The following is a 24697-nucleotide window of genomic DNA, read 5'->3' on the forward strand; positions in this document are numbered from 1 at the left end:
CGTCCTGAACCAAATCACGGTAGTGGCAATCTCTTTGGAGGACTTGATTATCGATTGTGAAGAACCGTGCAAGCTGACAACTTTCTTCGGCATGTTCGGCCATTTCCGAAACTGGGCTGAACTCGGAGGCATCAGGATTGTATGAAAAAATTCTGTCGAGTATGCTGCATTTATCGTGATGATATAAATGAAAAAAATGAAGAAAAGCCTGTTGCTGATTGAATCGCTGTATTGTAAGTGTAGGTCACAAAAGGAAGAACGACATCTCAATTTGAGTGATCAGAATCAATATACATAGCGAGCATGTCTCCCAGAGTTCTATTGAAGCGTTCCGTTAGGCCGTTCGTGTGAGGGTGGTAGGCAGTTGATGTGCGGGGTACCGTACGGCATGAATGTATAAGAGCTGCTGCAGTACTTCGGACAAAAATACGTGAAGTATGTCACGTAGTGCCCCATGACGAATAACGAACCGATGCAAGATAAAGGATGTAACTTCACGAGCACCAGCTGAAGGCAGCGCGGCCGTTTCGGCGTACCTTGTTACATGGTCGGCAGCCACAATCACCCATCAATTACCTCCAACAAAGCACGGTAGTGGGCCGTATAGCTCAATTTCAACACTGTCAAATGGACGTGCAGGACATGGTAAAGGCTTCTTTGGCCGGGTGAATGAGGAAATGTCTTGCGCTGCTGACAATAGGAACATTGGTGAAGGTGTTTGCGTAGAAACGTGTACATACCCCACCAATAGTAACGTTGGTGGATCCGCTCATACGTCTTTAGCGCACCGGCGTGTCCATGTTGTAGTTCAGCATGAAAACATTCGCAGATATCAGACAGCACGTGGCTGGGTATGCCTAGCAGCCATTCACGACCCACCACTTGATAGTTGCGACGGTTTAACAGGCCATCCCGTATGGTGAAATGCGTTGCTTGGCTGCGAAGAGCTTGCAGGTAACCGGAAGTTGATGTATTAGAGAGCACATTCAAGAGCGAGGCAATCAAAGGGTCCTTTCGCTGTTCAGATGGCATGTCTGTGACGCTGACGGTAGAGAGGGGAAGTCCAAGGACCGATATTTCCCTGCCATCAGATTTCACGGGTGATCGTGAAAGCGCATCTGCGTCAGAGCGCTTCCGCCCCGATCGTTAGACGACGTGTCTGTCGAGTTCCTGGGGGCGTAGTGTCCAACGTCTAAGGGCACCAGAAGGATCCTTCAGTGAAGCCAACCAACAGAGTACGTGATTGTCAGTTTCCCCATCAAAAGTTTAGTCGTACAAATAGGGGCGAAACATCTTTAACGCCCTCACAATCCCGAGGCACTCTTTTTCCGTAACAGAATAGTTGGCTTCAGCTTTAGTGAGGGCGCGGCTGGCATAGGCAACCACATACTCCGTAAAACCTGGTTTGCGTTGTGCGAGTACTGCACCAAGGCTGACGCCTCTTACATCCGTGTGTACTTCGGCCGGTGCAGTAGGGTCGTAAAGGCGCAGTACGGGTGATGAGGTAAGGATTTGGCGCAGTGCTGTGAAGGAGTCGTCACAGGCTGCTGTCCAATTGGAAAGGTCTGCAGGGCCAGCAAGGAGTTTGCTGAGCGGAGCGATGATGGAAGCAAAGTTCTGGACCGACGAAAATAGAAGCACTGACCCACAAAGCTCCGTAGTTCATTAACTGTAGTAGGCTTAAGAAATTCGCACCAGCACGAAGCTTGCCAGGGTCGGCAAGGATACCAGCTTTCGAGACGACATGACCAAGTATGGTGAGTTGTTTAGCCCCGAAGTTACATTTCTTCATGTTAAGCTGAAGCCTGGCGTTTGTAAAGCATTGTAGAATCTGACGCAGACGAGTGAGATGCGAAGTGAAATCGGGTGAAAACACCACAATGTCGTCAAGATAGCCCAATTATATTGTTACGTAAAATGAGACAGGACGTGACTATTGGGCAGTGTATTTACCATGATAAAATCAGAGCGCAGCAGACACAGCGAGCAAACCAGTCCTCTTCTTCGTCTTCTGATCAGAGAATTGTTCACCCTTCATGCGATAGCTACGTGGCACATCCCTCCGGCTGTAAAAGCTCCGACTCGGTGCAGTTTATGCGTGTTCTTCAGAAGGAGGGTGGTATAGTTTTAACCTATTGACGTGGACTACGTCACTGGCGGTGTTTGCAGACAGGTTAGTTTCGGAGACTGGAATGACATCATAGGTAACGTCCGTTACCCTGCGTATGATACGGTAAGGTCACTTGCACGGAGATAGAAACTTCTCTGACAATCCAACATGATGAACTGGGAACCAGAGAAGAAATAAAGAACCAGTTAAGAAGTCAACGTCAACATGCTTGCTGCCGTGGAGAGCCTTCTGAGTTGCTTGTGAAGCCAACAGCCTAGTGCGGAAAATCTGATGTGCGTGGTTGGCACGAGCGATAGAATCGCGTGCGTATTTGCTCGGTGAAGGTGTAGTAGTCAGTAGTAGGGTGTCCAGTGCTACGGTCGGATTACGGCCATAGAGCATATAAAAAGGTGAATAACCTGCTGTATCATGACGAGATGAATTATAGGCGAAAGTCACATGAGGTAGCACTAGATCCCAGTCATGGCGGTCAGATGATATATACATCGAGATCATGTCCATGAGGGTGCGATTTAGGCGTTTGGTAAGGCCATTTGTTTGAGGAATGGTAGGAAGTGGTTAGTTTGTGTTGCATTGAGGAAGAGTGCAAAAGGTCGTCGAGTAGGCGTGACGAAAATGCGCGTCCACGATCGGTGAGCAATTGCCGAGGAGCGCCATGATGTAGAAAAACATCGTAGAGCAAAAAGTCGGAAACGGCAGTAGCAGTGCTGGTGGGGAGCGCTCTGATGATGGCAAACCTGGTCGCATGGTCGATAGCAACAGCGACCCACTTGTTCCCAGAGTTTAATTCAGGGAACGGTCTGAGGATGTCTACACCAACACGGAAGAAAGGTTCGGTACGGATGGAGATCGGGTAAAGGAGTCCAGCAGGGGATGCGGCAGGTCGTTTACGACGTTGGCATTTACCGCAGGAGGCCACGTATCGTTGAACCAACCGCGCGAGACCACGCCAAAAGAAGCGGCGCCGGACGCCGTCGTACGTGCGAGAGACGCCCAGGTGGCCGGCACTTGGTTTGTCGTAAAGCTCATGCACGACCGCTGAACGGAGATGGATAGGCACGATTAGAAGTAGCTCAGGACCATCAGGCTGGACGCTACGATGGTACAGCGTGCCATTTAGGAGAATGAACACACGGAATGACACGTCTTTAGGGTCAGATTCCAGACGGGCAATCAGTGACCGCAAGGAAGGATCGCGACGTGGTTCGTCACCAATCTGACGAAACCTAGACATGGACATGACGCTGGGGCCAGGCTCGCCAACCAATTCATCTAGTTGGCCAACAAGGTAGCGGGAGAAGCAATCGGCGTCCAGATGGAGGCGTTCAAACTTGTAGGCAACTGAGTAGGAGTACTCCTGAAGACGCAACGCCCAGCTACTAAGTCGTCCAGAAGGGTCCTTGAGTGAAGAAAGCCAACAGAGGGCGTGATGATCTGTAACGACAAGGAACGGGCGGCCATACAAGTAAGGGCAAAATTTCGAAACTGCCCATACAAGGGCACGGCTTTCTCGTTCTGTTATCGAGTAGTTACGTTCCGACTTTGAAAGGAGGCGACTTGCGTATGCACTTACACGATCAATGCGCCGCTGAGTTTTGGCCAAAACTGCGCCCGTGCCGTGACCGCTAGCGTCTGTCAGCACTTCTGTAGGAGCATTTGGGTCGAAATGTGCAAGTATCGGTGGTGTCTTTAGAGTGGTGATTAGTCGAGAGAAAGCGTTAGCTTGAAGAGGACCCCAACAAAACGGGACGTCATGTTTGAGAAGGTCTATGAATGGGCGTGCGAGTGCCGCAAAGTCTTTTACTAACCGGCAAAAGTAAGAGCATAGGCTCACAAAACTGCGAACATTATGGATAGGGCACGGAACGGAAAAGTTCCTTTTATGCGCGTACTTTAGCCGGGTCTGGTCGTACACCGGAAGCGTCAACAAGGTGGTCCAACACACTAATTTGACGAAGACCAAAGTGGCATTTCAAGGAATTCAGCTGGAGGCCGGCATATCGGAATTTTGATAGAATGGTGGAAAGGCGTTTAAGGTGTGTGGCGAAGTTGGGTGAGAAGATTATCACGCCATTTAGGTAACACAAGCACGTCGTCCATTCAAATCCTTGAAGTACCGTGTCGATCATTCTCTCGAAGGTTGCTGGGGCGTTGCAAAGACAAAACGGCGCGACCTTGGAGGAGGAGGGAGGAAGGAAAGAAATGAAAGGCAGGGAGGTCAACCAGACGCACGTCCAGTTTGCTACCCTGCACTGGGGGAAGGGGTGAGGGGATTAAAGGAGAAGACCTTGAAAGGCAGGACCTTAAATTTGTAAAAGCCGTCGGGGGTAACTAATGAAGTTTTCTGGCGATCCAATTCGTCTACAGCAATTTGCTAGTAGCCAGATCGGTGGTCGAGAGATGAAAAAAAGGTGGCGCCATGAAGACAGTCTAGTGCGTCCTAAATACGTAGAAGACGATGCACGTCTTCTTTGGTTTTTTGTTTAGGTGCCGATAATCAACACAGAAACGCCAAGGGCAATCTTTCTTCTTCACCAAGACCACTGGGGAGGCCCAAAGGCTTGACGATGGTTCGTTGATGTCTTTCGATAGCATGTTGTCCACTTCCTCCTGAATCACTGCTCGTTCTGATGCGGACACGCGGTAAGGCCGACGGTGGATGGACGCAGAGTCACCAGCTGTGATTAGGTGCTTGACAATATTAGTCTGACCCAAGGGATGATCACAGATATCAATACTGTCACCGTAGGAGGCCAAAACGTGGCAGAGAGCGTCGGCCAGATCAGGCGAAAGGTATGGTCGAATCATATTTCGAAGTATGGCCTCGGCAGAACCGGGTAACCGTGAGACTTCGGCTTGGTCTGGAGCAGTTACAGCGACAACGTTTATGTCATCATCTCTTACAGTAGCGAGTTGAGCAATCGACATCTGGTAGGGCAACACTTAAGGAATGAGGCCGAAATTTAGTAGCGAAAGAAACACACAGTTGTTAACTGTGGTGGCGATGGTATGCGGCTCTGTAACACTGCGCGTCAGACGTGCGTCTGTTATCAGTGTAACAATGTAGTCTCCTTCGGGAACTCGAGGGGTCGATGACAGACAGACGAATGTCACAGCTTGAGGCGGCAAGCGAACAAAAGTGGTTGGACGCGAACGGTTGACGGGCTTTTCACAGGCATTAGAGAGCGGGGGAAGGTCGAGGCTGAACGTGCCAAAAGAACAGTCAACTAAATCCAAGTGTGTCGAGAGCAAATCAAGACCTAGTATGAGGTCATGGTGGCTACGATCTAGAACGGCAAAAAGTACTATGGCGTGACGATCAGCAATTTCGACACGAGCAGTGCACATTCCGACGACTTCTACAGCGCCGCCATCAACAACACGTATGACTTGAGTCGTAGAGGGCGTCATGACATGCAAGGGGCGGCGTAGATGTGCGCTCATAATAGGTAGGTGGGTGCCTGTGTCAACAAGAGCGCTAACAAGAACATTGTCGACATTTACTTCAGTGAGACTGTGGTGTGTGGGCAGCGTCAGTGTAGTTTCCGGGCATCGTTCGTATTGCAGCTTCACCTCCATAAGCTGCAATATCCAGTTTTCTTGCTGCGATCGTCCAGAGAATCTCGGCGAGGAAAAGCACCGAAGCTGCGGAGAGCGAGATTAATGGCGTAGCGGCGACGGGGAGCGGGAGTAGTGGCGACCGGAAGAAGGGGTGGTGGGGAGAATCTCATGAGGAGGTGGCGAGTAAAAATTGGGTGGTATAGTGGCTGGATGTCGAGAAGTGGTAGGGCACATATAATAGGGTACCTCTGACGTAGTGGGTTGGACCAGCGTCGAGGGCAATAACGAGAAATATGTCCAGGTTGATTACAGGAAAATCAGATGGGCTGGTCATCAGGGGTTCGCCATTGCATAGGGTTCAGGAAGGGCAATGATGGAGGAGGTCGGTGAGCGTTACTTGAGGGGTATGTGCCTACTTCAGGGTGAGTCACGGGACACGCTGACGGAAGACTGAGATTAGCGAACTTTTGCCTTACCACAGCTTGAATTAGGTTACCGATAGGTGTGTTGGGTCAGCGGCTTGGGTTGTACAAACAGGCTGTTGATTGGGAGCTGGACAAGAAGCTTCAAGCCTCCGATGAACTATTCGGGTGACGTGGTCTTAGGTGGGTGGTTGGCGAGCGGCTTCACACGATGAAGTTGCGGCCTTGTTGGGAAGTCGTGTGAATCTCTGTGCGATACGGCGGTTCTTGGCGTGTTCAAACCACCGGCTCTCGGATGATCGTCGACGATGGTGACGTTAGTGTACACAAGCAGGTTGAAGGCATCGTCGGCGATGCCTTTGCGCCCATTTTATACCTTCTCAGGCTCGGGCATGTGTTCGTCAACCTGGCGGCAAAGGGCGATGGCGTCGTGAATATACGCGAAGTATGATTTGGTAGACGTCTGTGCCCGAGTAGCCAACTCATTTCGCGCAGTTATCTGGCGTGCAGCGGTATTCCCTGAAAAGTCACGGATCCTCTTCTTGAAAGTGTCCCCGCTGGTATTGCCCGCGTCGTACGTCTCGAACCACACCCGCGGAGGGCAATCAAGGTAAAAAAGCACGTTGGCAAGCATGAGTGTTGGGTCCCACTATAGCTGGCGCTGATCCGTTCATACACGTTGAGCCACTTGTCAACTTCAAAGCCATTCTGTCTGGAAAATACGCCCGGATCACGAGCAGGAGGTAGGACAACGTGGGTAAGAGTCACAGAAGAGGCGGGTGGGGAACACAATGTACCTTAAACCTGAGACATGGTAGGACCGGTGATGATGCGACCGCTGTGGAACTTCGCGACGGGAAGGACCAGCACGTCTACCACATATATGTTACGTAAAACGAGACGAGGCGTGACGATTTGGCAGTGTATTTTTACCAATAAAATGGGAGCGCAGCACACAGAGCGAGCAAACGAGTCCTCTTCGTCGTCTTCTGATCACAGAATGGTTCACCCTTCATGCGATAGCTACGTAGCAATAAGTTCCATTTGAGACCGCGTAAAATGCTGTCTGTCATTCGCTCGAATGTGGCGGGCGCATTGCACAGTCCGAAGGGCATTACGGTAAAATTATAAAGGCCATCCGGTTTGACAAACGCTGTTTTCGAATGATCAGACTCTGATATTGGGACCTACGAATAACCTGAGCGAAGGTCAAGCGAGGTAAAAATTCTGCACCTTGAAGAAAATCGAGAGCACCGTCTATGCGGGAAAGAAGGTAAACATCTTTCTTCGCAATGTTGTTTAGGCGGCTGTAGTCTACGCAGAAACGGATCGCACCAATCTTTTTTGACGAGTACTACTGGGGAAGATCAAGGACTACAAGAAAGCTCGATGACTCCACGTTGTAGCATCTCGGCTACTTGTTCTGCAATTACACAACGCTTAACTGGAGACGCACGATAGGGGTGCTGGCGCGAAGGAGTACTCTTCCCTGTGTAAATTGAGTGAACAACGGTGTTCGTTCTTCCTAGCAACGCTTGGGTAAGTCATATGAATGCCTGAATTCGTGCAACAAGGTAACCAGCTGCTCTCGTTGAGCCGGGGTGAGATGGCTGTCAATTGAACGACGGAATGCATCGGAAGACACGCTGTCCGAGGCAAGTTGAAGAACCAACGCCTTCAGCTGAATATTCGGCTTGGTGTCGAAAAGATCGGCAGGCACGATAGTACCTTCATTCACAGGCTGAATGTGGCCGAGCGTGCCGTTCCTGCGCTACCGGGGTGGCACGAATTGGATTGGAAATAAATATTGCAGCGGTGTCTTGACAAAGCGCAAGAACAGCGAGTGGCAGTGATGTGGTGTGGAGGCTACCGGAGATGTCAGATGGCGTGAATAGAACGGTTGCGTCAGAAAATGAAGCACAGTAGCCAGGTACAAACTGGGCGCTGAAAGGAGGAAGGTCACTGTCCGTCGCGACGACGAGGTTCGCCACACTAGATACGGCCGCATCAACAGAAGGCACATCACAAAACGGTAACAGCTCCACTTCGGCCAGAACGCAATCAACGACGGCGTGATGATGTGACAAGAAATCCCAGCTTAGAATGAAAACGTTGGAACATTAAGCCAACACATGAAATTCAATGGTGTACAACACGTCTCGAATTACCAAATTTTTTTGTGTAAATGCCGCGATGAGCTCAAGTTGTCGGGCGCTCGCAGTGTTGAGAGGAACCCCGGGAAAAACCTTCGTCACTTTACGAAATGAGCGGCAGAGTCTTTGACTTATCACAGATATCGCGGCACCAGTAAAAGATTGGCGGGAGACAGGCGAGGAGTCTAGAGTCTACAGCTCGTGCATACGTTCGCGCTTTGTACTCACAGATGGTCCCACTGGTTATTGCCTTGCAAACTCAGCACTACAATATATATATATATATATATATATATATATATATATATATATATATATATATATATGTGTGTGTGTGCGTTATTCAAGTTCGCAAGTTCGGTTCCTGCTCACCGCAAGTTATCTTTTCACCCACTATTCTTTCTTCGCATTTACATTACAATAAGGTCTAATCCCTTCCCCTACTCTTTTTTTTTGCATTACTCTCTCTTAGATCTTATTAATAATGTGTCAAAACACGAAAAAACGAGCCCTTAAGCATACACTTTTTTTCCTTTATTGATTAACGAGGGTCTCCCACTGGCAGACTTGGTGCCGTTAGGTTGCATACGAGGAACTGTTGGTCAGCTGCAAGCTCGTAATAAGTTCACGTGCTACGTGACGCCACACAGGCTTTTAGAGAGTGTGCCACACTCGCCGCCATGGCTACTGATATTACTGACTGACACTGCCATCTTTAAATTCACATATATACGCAAAGAAGTGTCTGGGAGGATAGTCACCGTAGTAGCTCAGTGGTAGAGCATCGAACGCGTTATTCGAAGGTCGCAGGTTTCTTTCCTGACCACGGCAAGTTACTTTCGCACCCACTTTTTTCTGCACATTTACATGACAATTCGGTGTAATAACTTCGCCTATACTTTAGTTGGCATTGTTCTCTGTGAGATATCAGTACAATGTGTCAAAGTACAAAAAACGAGCCTTATGTATACACTTCTTTCCTACGCACACATTATATATATATATATATATATATATATATTTATATATATATATATATATATATATATATATATATATATATATATATATATATATATATATATATATAATGTAAGGAAGCAAGATTGCGCTGCTGCACTGGCGCGAGTGCGGCAAGTGCTAAGAGGGGCAAAACGTTACATTAGGATCATCCGCCCCCGCAAACAGGTGCTTTGTCTGAGACACCTTCATTTTAATATATATATATACATCATCATCAGCCTGACTACGTCCAATGCAGGACAAAGGCCTCTCCCATGTTCCGCCAGTTAACGCGGTCCTGTGCTTGCTGCTGCCAATTTATACCCGCAAACTTCTTAATCTCGTCTGCCCACCTAACCTTCTGTCTCCCCCTAACCCGCTTCCCTTCTCTGGGATCCAGTTAGTTACCCTTAATGACCAGCGGTTGTCCTGTCTACGCGCTACATGCCCGGCCCATGTCCATTTCCTCTTCTTTATTTCAACTATGATATCCTTAACCCCCGTTTGTCCCCTAATCCTCTCTGTTCTCTTCTTGTCTCTTAAGGTTACACCTACCATTTTTCTTTCCATTGCTCGCTGCGTCGTCCTCAATTTAAGCTGAATCCTCTTTGTAAGTCTCCAGGTTTCTGCTCCGTAGCTAAGTACCGGCAAGATACAGCTGTTATATACCTTCCTCTTGAGGGATAGTGGCAATCTATTTGTCATAATTTGAGAGTGCTTGCCGAATGTACTCTACCCCCTTCTTATTCTTTTAGTTACTTCAATCTCGTGGTTAGGCTCCGCGGTTATTACCTGCCCTAAGTAGACATAGTCTTTTACAACTTCAAGTGCCCTATTACCTATTTCGAGGCGCTGCTCCTTTTCGAGGTTGTTGTACATTACTTTCGTTTTCTGCAGATTCATTTAAAGACCCACCTTTCTGTTCTCCTTGTCTAGCTCCATAATGATGAGTTGCAATTCGTCCCCTTAGTTACTCAGCAATGCGATGTCATCGGCGAAGCGCAGGTTTCTAAGGTATTCTCCATAAACTCTTATCCCTAACTGTTCCCATTCTAGGTTTTAGAAAACCTCCTGTAAGCACGCGGTAAATAGCATTGGGGAGATTGTGTCCCCCTGCCTTACAACGTTCTTGATCGGTATTCTGTTGCTTTCTTCATGAAGCACTATGGTAGGAGTTGATCCCCTGTAGATTCCTTCCAGAATGTTTATATATACTTCATATACGCATCTACGCCCTGATTCCGCAGTGTCTCCATGACGGCTGATATTTTTACTGAATCAAACGCCTTCTCGTAATCTATGAAGGCTATGTATAGTGGTTGGTTATACTCTGAGCATTTCTCTATTACCTGATTGATAGTATCAATGTGGTCAATTGTTGAGTAGCCTGTTCGAAATCCTGCTTGTTCCTTTGGTTGATTGAATTCTAATGTTTTCTTTAATCTGTTAGCAATTACCTTTGTAAATAGCTTGTATACTACAGAGAGCAAGCTGATCGGCCTGTAATTCTTCAAGTCCTTGTCATCTCCTTTCCTATGTATTAGGATGATGTTAGCGTTCTTCCAAGACTCTGGTACCCTTCCCGTCAAGAGACACCTCGTAAACAGGGTGGCTAGTTTCTCTAACACAATCTGTCCTCCATCTTTCAGCAGATCTGATGTTACCTGATCCTCACCAGCAGCTTTGCCTCTTTGCATGCTCTCCAAAGCTTTTCTGACTTCTATCATTACTGGTGGGGTGTCACATGGGTTACTGCTAGTTCTTATAGTATTAAGGTCGTGGTTGTCTCGGCTACTGTACAGATCTCTGTAAAACTCCTCCGCTATTTTAACTATCCTATCCATATTGGTAGTTATTTTGCCTTCTTTGTCCCTTAGTGCATACATCCAACTTTTGCCTATACCAAGTTTCCTCTTCACTGCTTTGACGCTTCTTCCGTTTTTCAGAGCGTGTTCAATTCTCTTCATGTTATACCTTCTTACATCGCATACTTTACGCCTATTAATCAACTTCGAAAGCTCTGCCAGTTCTATTTCGTCTGTTGTACTTGACACTTTCGTGATTTGACGCTTCTTAATTAGGTTCTTCGTTTCCTGGGAAAGCTTGCCAGTGTCCTGTCTAACTACCCTGCCTCCAACTTCCACTGCACACTCCGTATTGATACTCGTTAGATTATCATTCATTGTATCTACGCTAAGGTTGGTTTCCTCACTAAGAGCCGAGTACCTGTTCTGCAGCGACACTCTGAATTCCTGTACTTTCCCTCTCAGTGCTAGCTCGTTGATTGGCTTCTTGCGTATCACTTTCTGTCGTTCCTTCTTCAAGTCTAGGCGAATTCGAGACCATACCATTCTATGGTCACTGCATCGTACCTTGCCAACCACTTCCACATCCTGCACGATTCCTGGGTGTGCAGTTATTATCAAGTCTATTTCGTTCTTATTTTCGCCATTAGGGCTCCTCTATGTCCACTTGCGGTTTTCTCGTTTTTGGTACAAAGTATTCAAAATCCGCAAATTATTGCGTCCTGCGAATTCTACTAGTAGCTCTCCTCTGGCGTTTCTAGTGCCGATGCCATAATCTCCTACTGCCTGTTCTCCAGCCTGCTTCTTCCCTACCTTTGCATTAAAGACGCCCATCACTATAGTATACTGTGTTTTTACCTTACTCATTGCCGATTCCACGTCTCCATAGAAGCTTTCAACTGAAGCGTCATCATGGCTGCATGTAGGCGCGTAAGCCTGTACAACCTTCATCTTGTATCTTTTATTCAGTTTAATCACAATATCTACCACCCTTTCATTAATGCTATTGTATTCCTCTATGTTGCCAGCTACGCTTCTGTGAATTAGGAACCCCACTCCCAGTTCTCTTCTATCTGCCAAGCCCCGATAGCAAAGAACGTGCCCATTCTGTAGCACAGTATAGGCCTCATCTGTCCTCCTAACCTCACTGAGCCCTATTATATCCCATTTAACACCCTCTAGCTCCTCGAATAGTACAGCTAGACTTCCCTCACTAGATAAAGTTCTAGCGTTAAACGTTGCCAAGTTCAGGTTCCAAAGGCGGCCTGTAGTCTGTAGCACCCTCTGCTGCGTTGCAGATCTGATCGCCGCCTTGTTCAGTCTTCGCAGCTGCTGGGAACTGAGGGCCGTGAGTTATTTGACGTATGCATGTGGGAGGTAGTGGCCAGATACTGCACCAGAGTGGCCAATCCTTCTCTGGTGAGGCAGTGCGTTCCCGGCGGTGGTTACCTGTGAGGCCGCACCCCAGGCCTCTTAGTGCAGTTCCATCAACACGCTGATTTTTTTTTTCCGGTTGGGAAGTGCGCGGCACCGGGATTTGAACCACGGACCTCTTGCATGCGAGGCAGATGCTCTAACCACTACGCCATCGCCGCACCCGGATTGTTATGTTATAAATGTAGGTTTCAGCGGTGTATCAGTCAAGTTTGTAGTTATTTTTATAAAGATGTTTTAATGATAAGAGATTTCTGCTGATTACCCCCTTAATTAAGGGTCTAGAGAGTACGGAGTTGGGCCTACGATTAGCCTATGGGGTGCTGTTTATTAATATATTAGGCGGACAAAACTTAAATTTGTTTGTGAGGTGATCTTACCAAAATATTCTTTTTAGTGATTAGGCTTAATTTTGGTCACAAAATAGTTCCGGTACTATTACTCCTGCCCTGATAAAACCTGAGCGGCGACAGCTCTACAATTAGGGCTTTGCACTGTATAAGTTAGAAGTTTCCCGGTAGGTTATTAGCAAAGTTAAAAGCGATCGTAAGGAAAAAAAACACGTGGTTCAAGACTGATTTGACGGGCGTACCTTTCTCCCGAGCAGTGAGCCACCCTCCTCCTCTCAGCGAGGGAAGACGCGGGCGCCACACGTTTATTAGCGGTTTTCGTTATATTATTTTTAACTCTGTATCTTCCGGTTACCTTAAGCTATCAAAATTATTTTTACACGGAAAAAACTGAACTGCTGTGTTCAAAAGAAGATATTAGCTATTTTTCGGTGGCGTTTGTAGCTCTTTTTGAAAATTTGTTTTAATGAGATGAGCTTTTTGCTAATTACCACCCTAATTAAGGGCCTAGAGTGTACGGAATTGGGTCTACTGGTAGCCTACGGGTTGCGGTTTATTATTATATTAAGCGGACAAAATTTAAATGCGTTTGCGAGGTGATATTACCAATTTAATCTTTTTATTGATTAGGCCTAATTTTGATTGCGGAATAACTCTGGAATTACTAAACCTAGCCTGATCAAACTTCAGTAGCATCAGGTCTACCCTAAGGACTTTCAACTTTATAAGTAAGAAGTTTCCCGGTAGAATATTAACAAGCTACAAGCGATCGTAAAAAAACACATGGTCCGACTGTCGTTGTTTTCACAGATTCACACTGTTTTCCCCTCCTAAAATTTAAAATTTTCGTTTTTAATAGCAGTATTTGTAACGGTTGAACTCATTGTATCTGCACAAACAAATAGACACCACTCTGACCCTCCTAGAACCAAAATTGCTAAAGTTATAGGCAGATATGTGAAGAGCTCACTTACACGTGCTGCTGACGCGGCCGCTCCCATGGCTCCTTTTCCTATATATATATATATATACACTATATATATATATATATATATATATATATATATATATATATATATATATATATATACACTGTTGTAAGGAAGCAAGATCGACACTGCTGCACTGGCGCGAAAGCGGCAAGTGCTAAGACAGGGAGACGACGTTAGATTAAGAACAGCCAGCCCCGCAAACGGGTGCTTTGTCTGAGACACCTTTATTACAATGGCGCAGCTGACGACGACGTCTTACTACCCGGCTTTTTCGTTCATGGCACCCGTCTACGCGCTGCAATGGTAGAACAGATTAAGGAAAGCGTCCAGGCCTCTTTGGCAACTTCTCACCTGTTGCCACTACCTCTGCCGTTCGCGGACAGCGTCTGCACCTCCTCGGCGGCTCCTAGCTACAGCATCCGCAATTTTCTGAGGCAAGGGATGCCGTCCACGCGTCATGGGCCATGAATCCGCTGACGTGAGTTCCGGGACCACCGCGTACTTCTCTTTCCCCATTGACGACATTGCGGCCGCACTGATTGAAGGGACGACCACATATTACGCGGCTGCCACCAAGGCCCTCCGTGGGACTGACCCGGTGATGCAGCCCAGATTATCCGCGCTGCCATGCGCCTATCAAAACAGCTGGGCAGCTTGGCGTCTCCTTAGTTTTTGTCTTGTGACACCCTTGTGAGTGCCGTGGTTACCTGCAGGTATCCTCGCCAACACCGCCCAGGACTCGTCGGGAGCCTCACCCGACAATGATGTGGATACTTGCCTGTGTTCACGCAACTAGCGCTTCAGCTCGACCGTTCGGCATTGTCGAACTCCGTGTTCTCGCCTGCTGCTTTGCTTCTGTTGGCTGTTTTGAAATTGTTGGGGTTCCTCGGCTCTCAGGACAACGTCTTAGAGTGGGCTTCAACCATCAGCTCACTCGGCACCCTCCTTGCCTGGGCGAAAAGCCACAAATGAATGGTGGCCATCAATCACATTCGACAAACCACCAAGGTAAGTTATGCCTACGAAGACATCGCACAACATTTTTGGTCAGATGCGTCTGCGAGGTTGACGGTTGTTTTCATTATGCTTTTAGGGGATAGGCTTTTTACCCCATGGATTGTTCCCTCCTCTGTAGTAGTAGTAATACGTAACCACCTCTATTTTGTTAGTTGCTCAGTAGATGGTGTGGTGTCTATATATACTTGGCAATATTATAATTAAGTAGCGTTATTGGTTTTCACACAATATTGATGGAATCAATCGTAATGAATGGAGCGAGGTGTATCTGTCTGTGCGCCCGCCCGTTTGCCCGTCCGTTTACACATCTCTGCTTCCGTCCATCTATGCGTCCATGCTTCTGACTGACTGTTCGTTTGTTTGTTCATCCACGCGTCAATCAGTATCTCATCTATTTGACCCTGACTCAGTTCATGCTTTGGTCTGTCCATCCTTGATGCCGTTCATCTGTGCGTCCGTCCGCGCTTCCATCTGTGTACGCGTCCTTGCTTCTGTCCGTTCGTTCGTGCGTTGGCAACTCTGTCCGTCTATACGTCCACTCGGACGCATAGACGAACGGATGGATGCTTCACCTCGCTTATCATTATTCACTCTATTGATATGCTGTGATTTTTTATACGTTCGCCTTCTGAGACATCGCCGAATCTCTATCCCGCAGGACGGCTGCGAAGTAGACAACTTTGATTACGCAGCTCGAGCTTCCACCAAAGTGCGAAGACTGAGATCATGAAGGAAACTGTTGTGATTCTGCAACTTTGCCCTATGACTGCTCAGAAGAAAACATCGTGGACTTCTCTGCTAGTGAACCTCACCCCGGATGTGGTGCTTCATTAGAGCTATCTCGGTGTCGGTCGGTATGTGATGCCACTGCCATACCGCCAGTGATTGAATTTGCCACTAGCACTCGTTGGAGAAACTTCTTTCACATTCATCATGACTTGAATACGTGAAAGCACCGACTGCAGTCATACAGGGCACTTGACTTCAACATAAACTTGATATTCAGACGCTGCCAAAAAGAAGGACCCTCCTTCGTTGGGGACACATTCACGAATGTCAGGTGCACCAAAGTTGTTGGCCGAGTGTGCGGATGGGCATCTTTTGAGCCTCAGATAATGAGACCCGAAAGGAATCTCCAAACGTTCGAACTCATGTTCGTCGCTCACTACGACGGTTTGAAGACGGACGCATCAGTGGGGAGAGGCGCCGAATCATTCAGCAAACGACTTCGTATTTTTCACAAGCCATCTCTGTCACGAACCATTCAGTAGAAAATTATTGTCCGTCGACAGGGCAAGTGTAAGCTGACATTGAAACCACGCCGGCACAGCCAGTGTCACCCATCTCACCTAATATTCGGCAACTTGGCTAGAGAAGTCGCGGCATTTACAAATTCGACCACCACGGCACAAGTATTGTGACCTTACGGAGACATCGATGTAGTTTTATTCAGGCAAGTTGCAGTTTTCGGAAGACCATCCACTCTGCGTGGCCGAGACCATCCGCAACTCAACGGCCAAGGCCGACCACATGAGGCATTGTTGACATATCATCGAGCCAAGTTGCTGCATGGTCGTGACCTACCGACACGTAACAGAGAATGCTGGCCTCCAGAGGAGATTGCACAGCTAAGCTTGCAATGTGACAGCGTGACCGTGTGTTGTAGGGAAGCAAGATTGCCACTGCTGAACTGGCACGAGCAAAATGACCGTGAAGACAATGAGAACACATATAAAGAACAGCTTCCCCAGTGAACGGGTGGCGTGTGTGTCTCGTGTTATATATATATATATATATATATATATATATATATATATATATATATATATATATATATACAAGGAATGAAGTGTGCACCTAAAGGCTCGTTTTTCTGTGTTTTTACATATCATAATGAGATCGATATTACTGATATATATATGTATATATATATATATGTGTGTGTGTGTGTGTGTACGTGTGTGTGTGTGTGTGTGTGTGTGTGTGTGTAGTAACATTGCCTCAGCGCCGTCCCCATACCGCCAATGGCCGTTGCTGCAGACCCCGCCACCGCGAGCGTCGATAATGATGATGATATGTGTTGTTCTGTAACGCAAGGACCATTTGAACCAGGTGATAGCAAAAGAGATGTGGACAATGAATGCGTTGGGTAGCTGTATAAGGGCCTTCAAATTCTTCGTTCGAAGGCGGGTAAAGCATAAAAGCAATAAAATCATGACAGTGAAGTGAAATCTAGACTGAGAATAGGTGGCGAAAGGTTCTGATAATAAAGCGTAGTGGAGGTATTTGACACGGCCACATGTGCCTGATCTGCGCCCCTGCGTCCAAGGGCCATGAGGCAGGTGCTTTTTAAAGTAGCCACTGCAGCAGCAAACTCTCTTATTTGATATGTGGGGCTTAACGTCTCGAAAGCGCCATATGATTATGAGAGGCGCCGTAGTGAAGGGCTCCGGAAATTTCGACCACCTGGGGTTCTTTACGTGCAGCGAAATCTGACCACACGGGCCTACAACATTTCCGCCTCCATCAGAAATGCAGCCGTCGCAGTTGCGATTCGAGATCGCGACCTCCGATTCAGCAGCCGAGTACCTCAGCCACTAGACCACCACGGCGAGACAGCAACTTCACTTTTGATAGTTCGTGCTCCACGATGTCTGGATATATTACATGAAAAGTGCTGGCGTCCCTTAAAAAACCTAACACAGATTTATGAATGAAGAGTTGTTCCCTTCCAACGAACATCGCCGGGTGAAATTGTATCTGCTGTCGGAAGGGTGATGAAAGGTGATGTGTTTGAGTGTGCAATTCTTCACACTGCATTAAATTGTAAAGCGCTGTTAGTGCCTCACCACATCTGTCACACAATGGGGGATCGCCACTAGATAAAATGTATGAGTGTGTCACGTATGTGTGCCCATGTTAACCCTTGTTAGTGTTACCTCTGTATGACGTGACTTTGATACTGGCGGCCAGTTACAAAGATAAAGCTTTAGAACGTGTAGTTTGTTTTATGTGTGTCTATCCCACTTCCTCTGCCAGTAATCCCTGAGCTTTTGTTTGAGAGACGGTTCAAGGTCAATGGCCAGGATAGATATTGTCACGAGGTTGTGATACACGCAGCACTTGAGAGGAAGCACGCAGGAGTCAGGGCGGTGTCAGGCGAACTGTTTATTGGGCGAACTTGTGCCCTGCAAAACAGGGCCAAACACAACTCACAGCAACAGCGGCGTGAACAGTCGTCGGCCGACGGAAAAAAAAGGACCCCCAGTGGCGCACTGCGCCGGCTTTTTATACACGCGTCGTAACGCGTTCCAGAGTGGCATACAAGATAAACGCGGCCTGCGTTGCGCTTAACAGAAACTGATAGCGTCTTCCTTCGTAAACCAAATAAACCGCACGTGTCAGTCTTTTATGCACGCGTCATAACGCGTTCCAGAGTGGCATACAAGATAAACGCGGCCTGCGTTGCGCAACAGAAAGTGATAGCGTCTTTCTTCGTAAACCAAAAGAACCGCACGTGTCACTACCCCCCTCTGAAAAAGCATCGTCCCGATGCTAAAGACAGAACATAAGAGAGAGTACATGCAATAAATTACATTAACAATGCGTCACAGCTAATCAGCGCGCGTAATAAGGTTTAAGTCGCACCAGGTGTACGACTTCGGGTCGTGCACGGCGTCGTTGGGATGACGTTAAGCCATCAGGCACGACCTCATAGTCCAGTTCACCACGACGTCGGACTACCTTGTAGGGTCTAAAGTAGCGTCGCAGGAGCTTCTCAGACAATCCCCGTCGTCGTATCGGCGTCCAGACCCAGACAAGGTCGCCGGGTTGGTATTCGGTGTGGTGTCGTCGAAAGTTGTAGTGGCGCCTGTCGACCGTCTGTTGGCTCTTGATACGCAGGCGGGCTAGCTGTCGAGCTTCTTCAGCGCGATCCAGGTAGCTGGCGACGTCGAGGTCTTCTTCGTCGGTGCCGACCGGTAGCATGGCGTCAAGCGTCGTTGTTGGGCTCCGTCCGTAGATGGGCTTGTATGGAGCAAACTGCGTCGTTTCCTGCACGGCCGTGTTGTACGCGAAGGTTACATACGGGAGTATGGCGTCCCACGTCTTGTGCTCGACGTCCACGTACATGGCCAGCATGTCGGCGATGGTCTTATTTAGACGCTCGGTGAGGCCATTCGTCTGTGGGTGGTACGCGGTGGATCGGCGGTGGCTTGTCTGACTGTACCTCAAGATCGCTTGCGTTAGGTCAGCCGTAAAGGCCGTACCTCTGTCGGTGATGAGGACCTCGGGGGCTCCGTGGCGGAGGACGATGTTCTCAATGAAGAACTTACCGACCTCGGCGGCAGTGCCCTTGGGCAAGGCCCTTGTTTCGGCATAGCGGGTGAGGTAGTCAGTCGCTACGACAATCCATTTGTTGCCAGAAGTTGACGTCGGGAACGGCCCCAGTAAGTCCATGCCGATTTGTTGGAATGGCCGTTGAGGTGGTTCGACGGGTTGCAGAAGTCCGGCTGGCCTAGTTGTCGGCGTCTTGCGTCGCTGACAGTCTCTGCATGTTTTTACGTAGTGGGCGACGTCGGCAGTGAGGCGAGGCCAATAGTACTTCTCTTGTATTCGTGACAGTGTGCGGGAAACACCAAGATGTCCGGCTGTCGGGTCGTCGTGTAATGCTTCCAGAACCTCTGGACGTAACGCTGAAGGTACCACGAGGAGGTGGTCGGCGCGGAGCGGCTAGAAGTTCTTCTTCAGGAGGACGTTGTTTCGCAGGAAAAATGAAGCCAGTCCTCGGCGGAATACTTTCGGCACGTCGGCGGTCTTGCCTTGCAGGTAGTCCATGAGGATCTTGAGCTCTGGGTCAGCTCGTTGGCGTTCCATGAAGTCGTCGGTACTTATGGGTCCCAGGAAAGAGTCGTCGTCCTGGTCATCCTGGGGCGGCGGGTCGACAGGGGCGCGAGACAAGCAGTCGGCGTCGGAGTGCTTTCGCCCACTCTTGTAGACGATGGTGATGTCAAATTCTTGTAGTCTGAGACTCCACCGTGCGAGGCGCCCTGATGGATCCTTCAAGTTAGCTAGCCAACACAAGGCGTGGTGGTCACTCACGACTTTGAAAGGCCTGCCGTACAGGTAGGGGTGGAACTTTGATGTAGCCCAGATGATGGCAAGGCATTCCTTTTCTGTCGTGAAATAATTGGCTTCTGCCTTCGAAAGTGACCGGCTAGCGTAACTGTTGACCCTTTCAAGTCCGTCGGTCCTCTGCACGATCACGGCGCCGAGCCCTGTGCTGCTTGCGTCCGTGTGAATTTCGGTGTCAGCTTCTTCGTCGAAGTGCGCCAGTATTGGCGGCGTTTGCAGGCGTCGCTTTAATTCTTGAAATGCCTCGACTTGCGGCGTTTCCCATTTGAAGTCGACGTCAGCCTTCGTGAGGTACGTCAGCGGCTCGGCGATCCGCGAAAAGTTCTTCACGAAGCGCCTGTAATAAGCGCAGAGGCCAAGAAATCGGCGTACTGCTTTCTTGTCGGTGGGTGCAGGAAAGTCGGCGATCGCAGCTGTTTTCTGTGGATCAGGGAGCACTCCCGACTTGCTGATAACGTGGCCAAGGAACAATAGTTCCTCGTAGGCGAAGCGGCACTTTTCTGGCTTCAGGGTAAGTCCCGAGGCTTTGATTACCCGAAGAACAGCTTCAAGGCGCCGGAGGTGTTCGTCGAAGTTGGAAGAAAATACGACTACGTCGTCCAAGTAGGCGAGGCAAGTCTGCCACTTCAAGCCTGCGAGTACTGTGTCCATAACCCGTTGGAACGTCGCAGGCGCCGAGCAAAGACCAAAGGGCATGACCTTAAACTCGAATAGGCCGTCTGGTGTTATGAAGGCAGTCTTCTCTCGGTCTCTCTCGTGTACTTCAATTTGCCAGTAGCCGGTTTTGAGATCCATCGATGAAAAATACTTGGCGTTGTAGAGTCTGTCCAGAGCATCGTCTATCCGTGGGAGGAGATACACGTCTTTCTTCGTGATCTTGTTCAGGCGACGATAATCGACGCAAAAACGTAGGGTTCCACCCTTCTTCTTCACCAACACCACGGGTGATGCCCAGGGACTCGTAGACGGCTAAATGACGTCGTCACGCAGCATTTCGTCGACTTGTTGCTTGATGGCCTCGCGTTCCCGTGCAGAAACTCGGTAGGGGCTCTGACGGAGCGGACGGGCATATTCGTCGGTTATGACGCGATGTTTCGCGAGAGGGGTCTGACGAAGCCTCGACGACGACGAGAAGCAGTCCTTGTATTGGTGGAGTAAGGCTTTGAGCTCCTTTTGTTGCTGCCTGGAAAGGCTTTGATTGACGTCGAAGGCGGGCGCGGACACTGCTGTCGACGTTGCGGCTCCCTGAGAATCGGTGAGGGCGAAGGCATTGCTCGCTTCCACAAATTAGCTTAGATGTGCTACCGTCGTGCCCCTATTCAAGTGCCTATATTCGTTGCTGAAGTTCGTCACCATTACCTTGGCTTCGCCGTTATGAAGCTTGGCTATGCCTCTTGCGACGCACATCTGACGGTTTAGGAGCAGGTGCTGGTCGCCTTCGATGACACCTTGTAAGTTGGTAGACGCTTTGGTGCCGACGGAAATGATGACGCTCGACAGTGGCGGGATGGTTACCTGCTCTTCTGTCACATTCAAGGCATTGTGAGCGACGTTGCAGTCTGACGCCGTTGCATTATCTGTGGACAGCGTGATTGACCTGGATCTTAGGTCGATGACTGCGCCTTGCTGGTCCAGGAAATCCATGCCTAAAATGACGTCTCGCGAGCATTGCTGCAGGACCACAAAATTCACAGAATACGTCTGGCTGTGAATCGTGACTCTTGCCGTGCAGGTTCCAGTCGGTGTTATAAGGTGGCCCCCTGCTGTTCGGATATCCGGTCCTTCCCATGCAGTCTTTACCTTCTTGAGCTTAGCGGCAAAGAGACCACTGATGATAGAGTAGTCGGCGCCGGTATCGACTAGGGCGGTGACGCTGTGGCCGTCGATGATCACCTCGAGGTCGGTGGTTCGTCGTCTGGCGTTCCGGTTAGGTCGGGGCGTCGGATCACGGGTGCGTCGGCTTGGTCCGGTGCTGCTATGTCGCGTCGGCGGCGAGGCTTTGTCGTAAAGACTCTGCTCAGGCGGCGTACTGCGACTACGTCGGGAAAGTTCGTGCGTCGTGGTCGTCGTCATCGGCAGTGGCGGCGGTGGCGGAGGAGGATCTTCGGCATTGCGTCGTGCAGCAACCGCACCTCCATCGGTTGCTGCCTTTAGTTTCCCGGGTAGGGGCTTGGGGATCGGCCCCGGTTAGGGCCGGTGTACTGGCGGTGATCCGGGGAGACGTAGCGGCCAGGCGAAGGTGAACGGGATGGTCGTCGTTGTTGCCACTGCGATCCGGCGATGTAGTCGGCGATGTCGCGAGGTCGCTCACCTGGGCGCGGACGCGGCGCGCTCACGTCGAAGCCACGCAGTCCCATCTCACGGTACTGGCAGTAGCGGTAGGTGTGCCCGGCTTCGCCGCAGTGGTAGCATAGTGGGCGGTGGTTCGGGGTGCGCCAAACGTCAGTTTTCCTCGGCGAGCGCTGGATTACTGGCGAGCGGGAAGGCGTCGGGAGTGGCGGCGGTGGCTGGCGACGAAACTGCGGAGACGTTGGGTCCTGGTGTTGGCGAGGAGCGGCGACAGGTCGTCGTGCAGTAGCGGCGTAGGTCATCGCCTCCGGTTGGGGCTGTGGCCGTTCAGGAACGCTCAGTGAGCGCTGTAGTTCCTCGCGGACTACGTCTTCGAGAGAGGCGACTTGGGGCTGAGACGATGGCAACATGCGGCGCAGTTCTTCAAGAACAATAGCGCGTATGGTCTCGCGCAGGTCGTCGGGGCAGAGTCCTCGGACTTCTGCGACGTCTGGCGACATGCGCCGATCGTATTGGCTGGTCCGCATTTCAAGAGTCTTCTCGATGGTGGTAGCCTCGGAGAGGAACTCTTGTACCGTCTTTGGCGGGGTTCTGATCAGTCCGGCGAAGAGCTCCTGCTTCACTCCTCGCATAAGCAGGCGAACCTTCTTGTCCTCAGACATGTCGGCGTCGGCGTGGCGGAAAAGTCGCGTCATCTCCTCCGTGAAGATCGTTACGTTTTCGTTGGGGAGCTGCACCCGAGTTTCAAGCAGTGATGCGGCTCTTTCCTTCCGCACGACGCTTGCAAAGGTGCGCAGGAAAGCAACGTGGAAGTTGTCCCAGGTTCGAAGCGTTGACTCGCGGTTCTCGAACCAAGTACTTGCGGCGTCTTCCAGGTAAAAATACACATGACGCAGCTTGTCGTCCGGGTCCCACTTATTGAGGGCTGCGACGCGGTCGTAAATGTCAAGCCAGCTTTCCGGGTCTTCGTAGGTCGATCCGCGGAAGGTAGGCGGCTCTTTGGGCTGGTTGACGACCACGGTTGCCAAAGACTTTGCTTCCGTCATCGTGGATGCCGGTTTCGTAGCAGCCTTTGTTTTCTTGTCCTTGTCGGGGAGCGGCAGGTATTCGGGCGGTAGTCCTTGTTGTCTTCGGCTCACTCGAACGACCGGGTCGGCATCGTCCTCTTGGCGGCTTGGGCTTGGCTCACGGCTGGATGGGGGCGTACGGTACATGGACCGAGAAGCTCCTCAACCTGATGTCACGAGGTTGTGATACACGCAGCACTTAAGAGAAAGCACGCAGGAGTCAGGGTGATGTCAGGCGAACTGTTTATTGGGCGAACTGGTGCCCAGCAAAACAGGGCCAAACACAACTCACAGCAACAGCGGCGTGAACAGTCGTCGGCCGACGGAAAAAAAGGACCCCCAGTGGCGCACTGCGCCGGCTATTTATACACGCGTCGTAACGCGTTCCAGAGTGGCATACAAGATAAACGCGGCCTGCGTTGCGCTTAACAGAAAGTGATAGCGTCTTCCTTCGTAAACCAAAAGAACCGCACGTGTCAGTCTCTTATACACGCGTCATAACGCGTTCCAGAGTGGCATACAAGATAAACGCGGCCTGCGTTGCGCTTAACAGAAAGTGATAGCGGCTTTCTTCGTAAACCAAAAGAACCGCACGTGTCAATATAGGCGTAGTGGCAGTGCTCTTGTGGACAGATGCGGCATGCAAGTCCACCATCACATTGCTTTGGGTCTCACGATGCTCTGGCACGCAGCACACTACGACATGCCGTTTGAGTGTGTGGATTGTGCATAATTGTCAGTAAAGTGAGACGAGGACAGGTTTTTTTTGTGTTGAACAGTCTGCAGAACTTTCACCACACTGAGGAACTTCGTGTAAATACTGCTTTTTCTAGTTGTAATTGTGTGTTGTGTTTAGCATCTACAAGTATCACGTAAGCTTCCGCTGAGGAGATGCTTTTGTCTGGACGTAGAGGGCCAGCATCCAAACATGATGGACTGACAGCAGTGTACGAGACAGAAAAGTTAGACCAAAAAACATCTGTAAAGGACTCGGGGCGTGGGTATCTGTGTTGAAGTTCCAGGAAGTATTATTGTATATGGGCACTAAACGCGTGTTCTGTAACTTCTAGGAAAGACGCATCGCAATCTATAGTCTGTTGGTGCCACGATGGCGGGTATGCTGCGGGAGTCAATACACTGTGCTCAACTGACACACCAATTTGCTCAGCTAGACCCTTTAGGCGAATTGAGTAGGACTGTCTCTTCGAAGGCCTGTTCTGAAAGATGGAGCTCGACAAATGATTATTCGTAAAATCTGAGGGGTGCTTCTTGTCAGTGTTCCCCTTAAGAAAATATAAATAAAACACGTAAGTTTTCTGCAGATGAAGCGACCACTCATTT

The 24697-nt window shown here is 49.5% G+C and overlaps 1 protein-coding gene and 1 long non-coding RNA gene across 2 annotated transcripts in view; both read right to left on the bottom strand.

Annotated features, from left to right (window-relative positions):
* Positions 1-24697, bottom strand: part of LOC119169399 (uncharacterized) — a 245478-nt gene that overhangs the window by 59483 nt on the left and 161298 nt on the right. The window lies entirely within an intron of this gene.
* Positions 14029-24697, bottom strand: part of LOC142786404 (uncharacterized) — a 61581-nt gene continuing 50912 nt past the window's right edge. The window contains exon 2 of the long non-coding RNA XR_012889040.1: positions 14029-14800. This is a non-coding gene — a long non-coding RNA (uncharacterized LOC142786404). The remainder of the gene's footprint in view (positions 14801-24697) is intronic.

Source organism: Rhipicephalus microplus, chromosome 2 (assembly GCF_043290135.1).
Source record: "Rhipicephalus microplus isolate Deutch F79 chromosome 2, USDA_Rmic, whole genome shotgun sequence".
In the NCBI taxonomy this organism is placed as follows: Eukaryota; Metazoa; Arthropoda; class Arachnida; order Ixodida; family Ixodidae; genus Rhipicephalus; species Rhipicephalus microplus.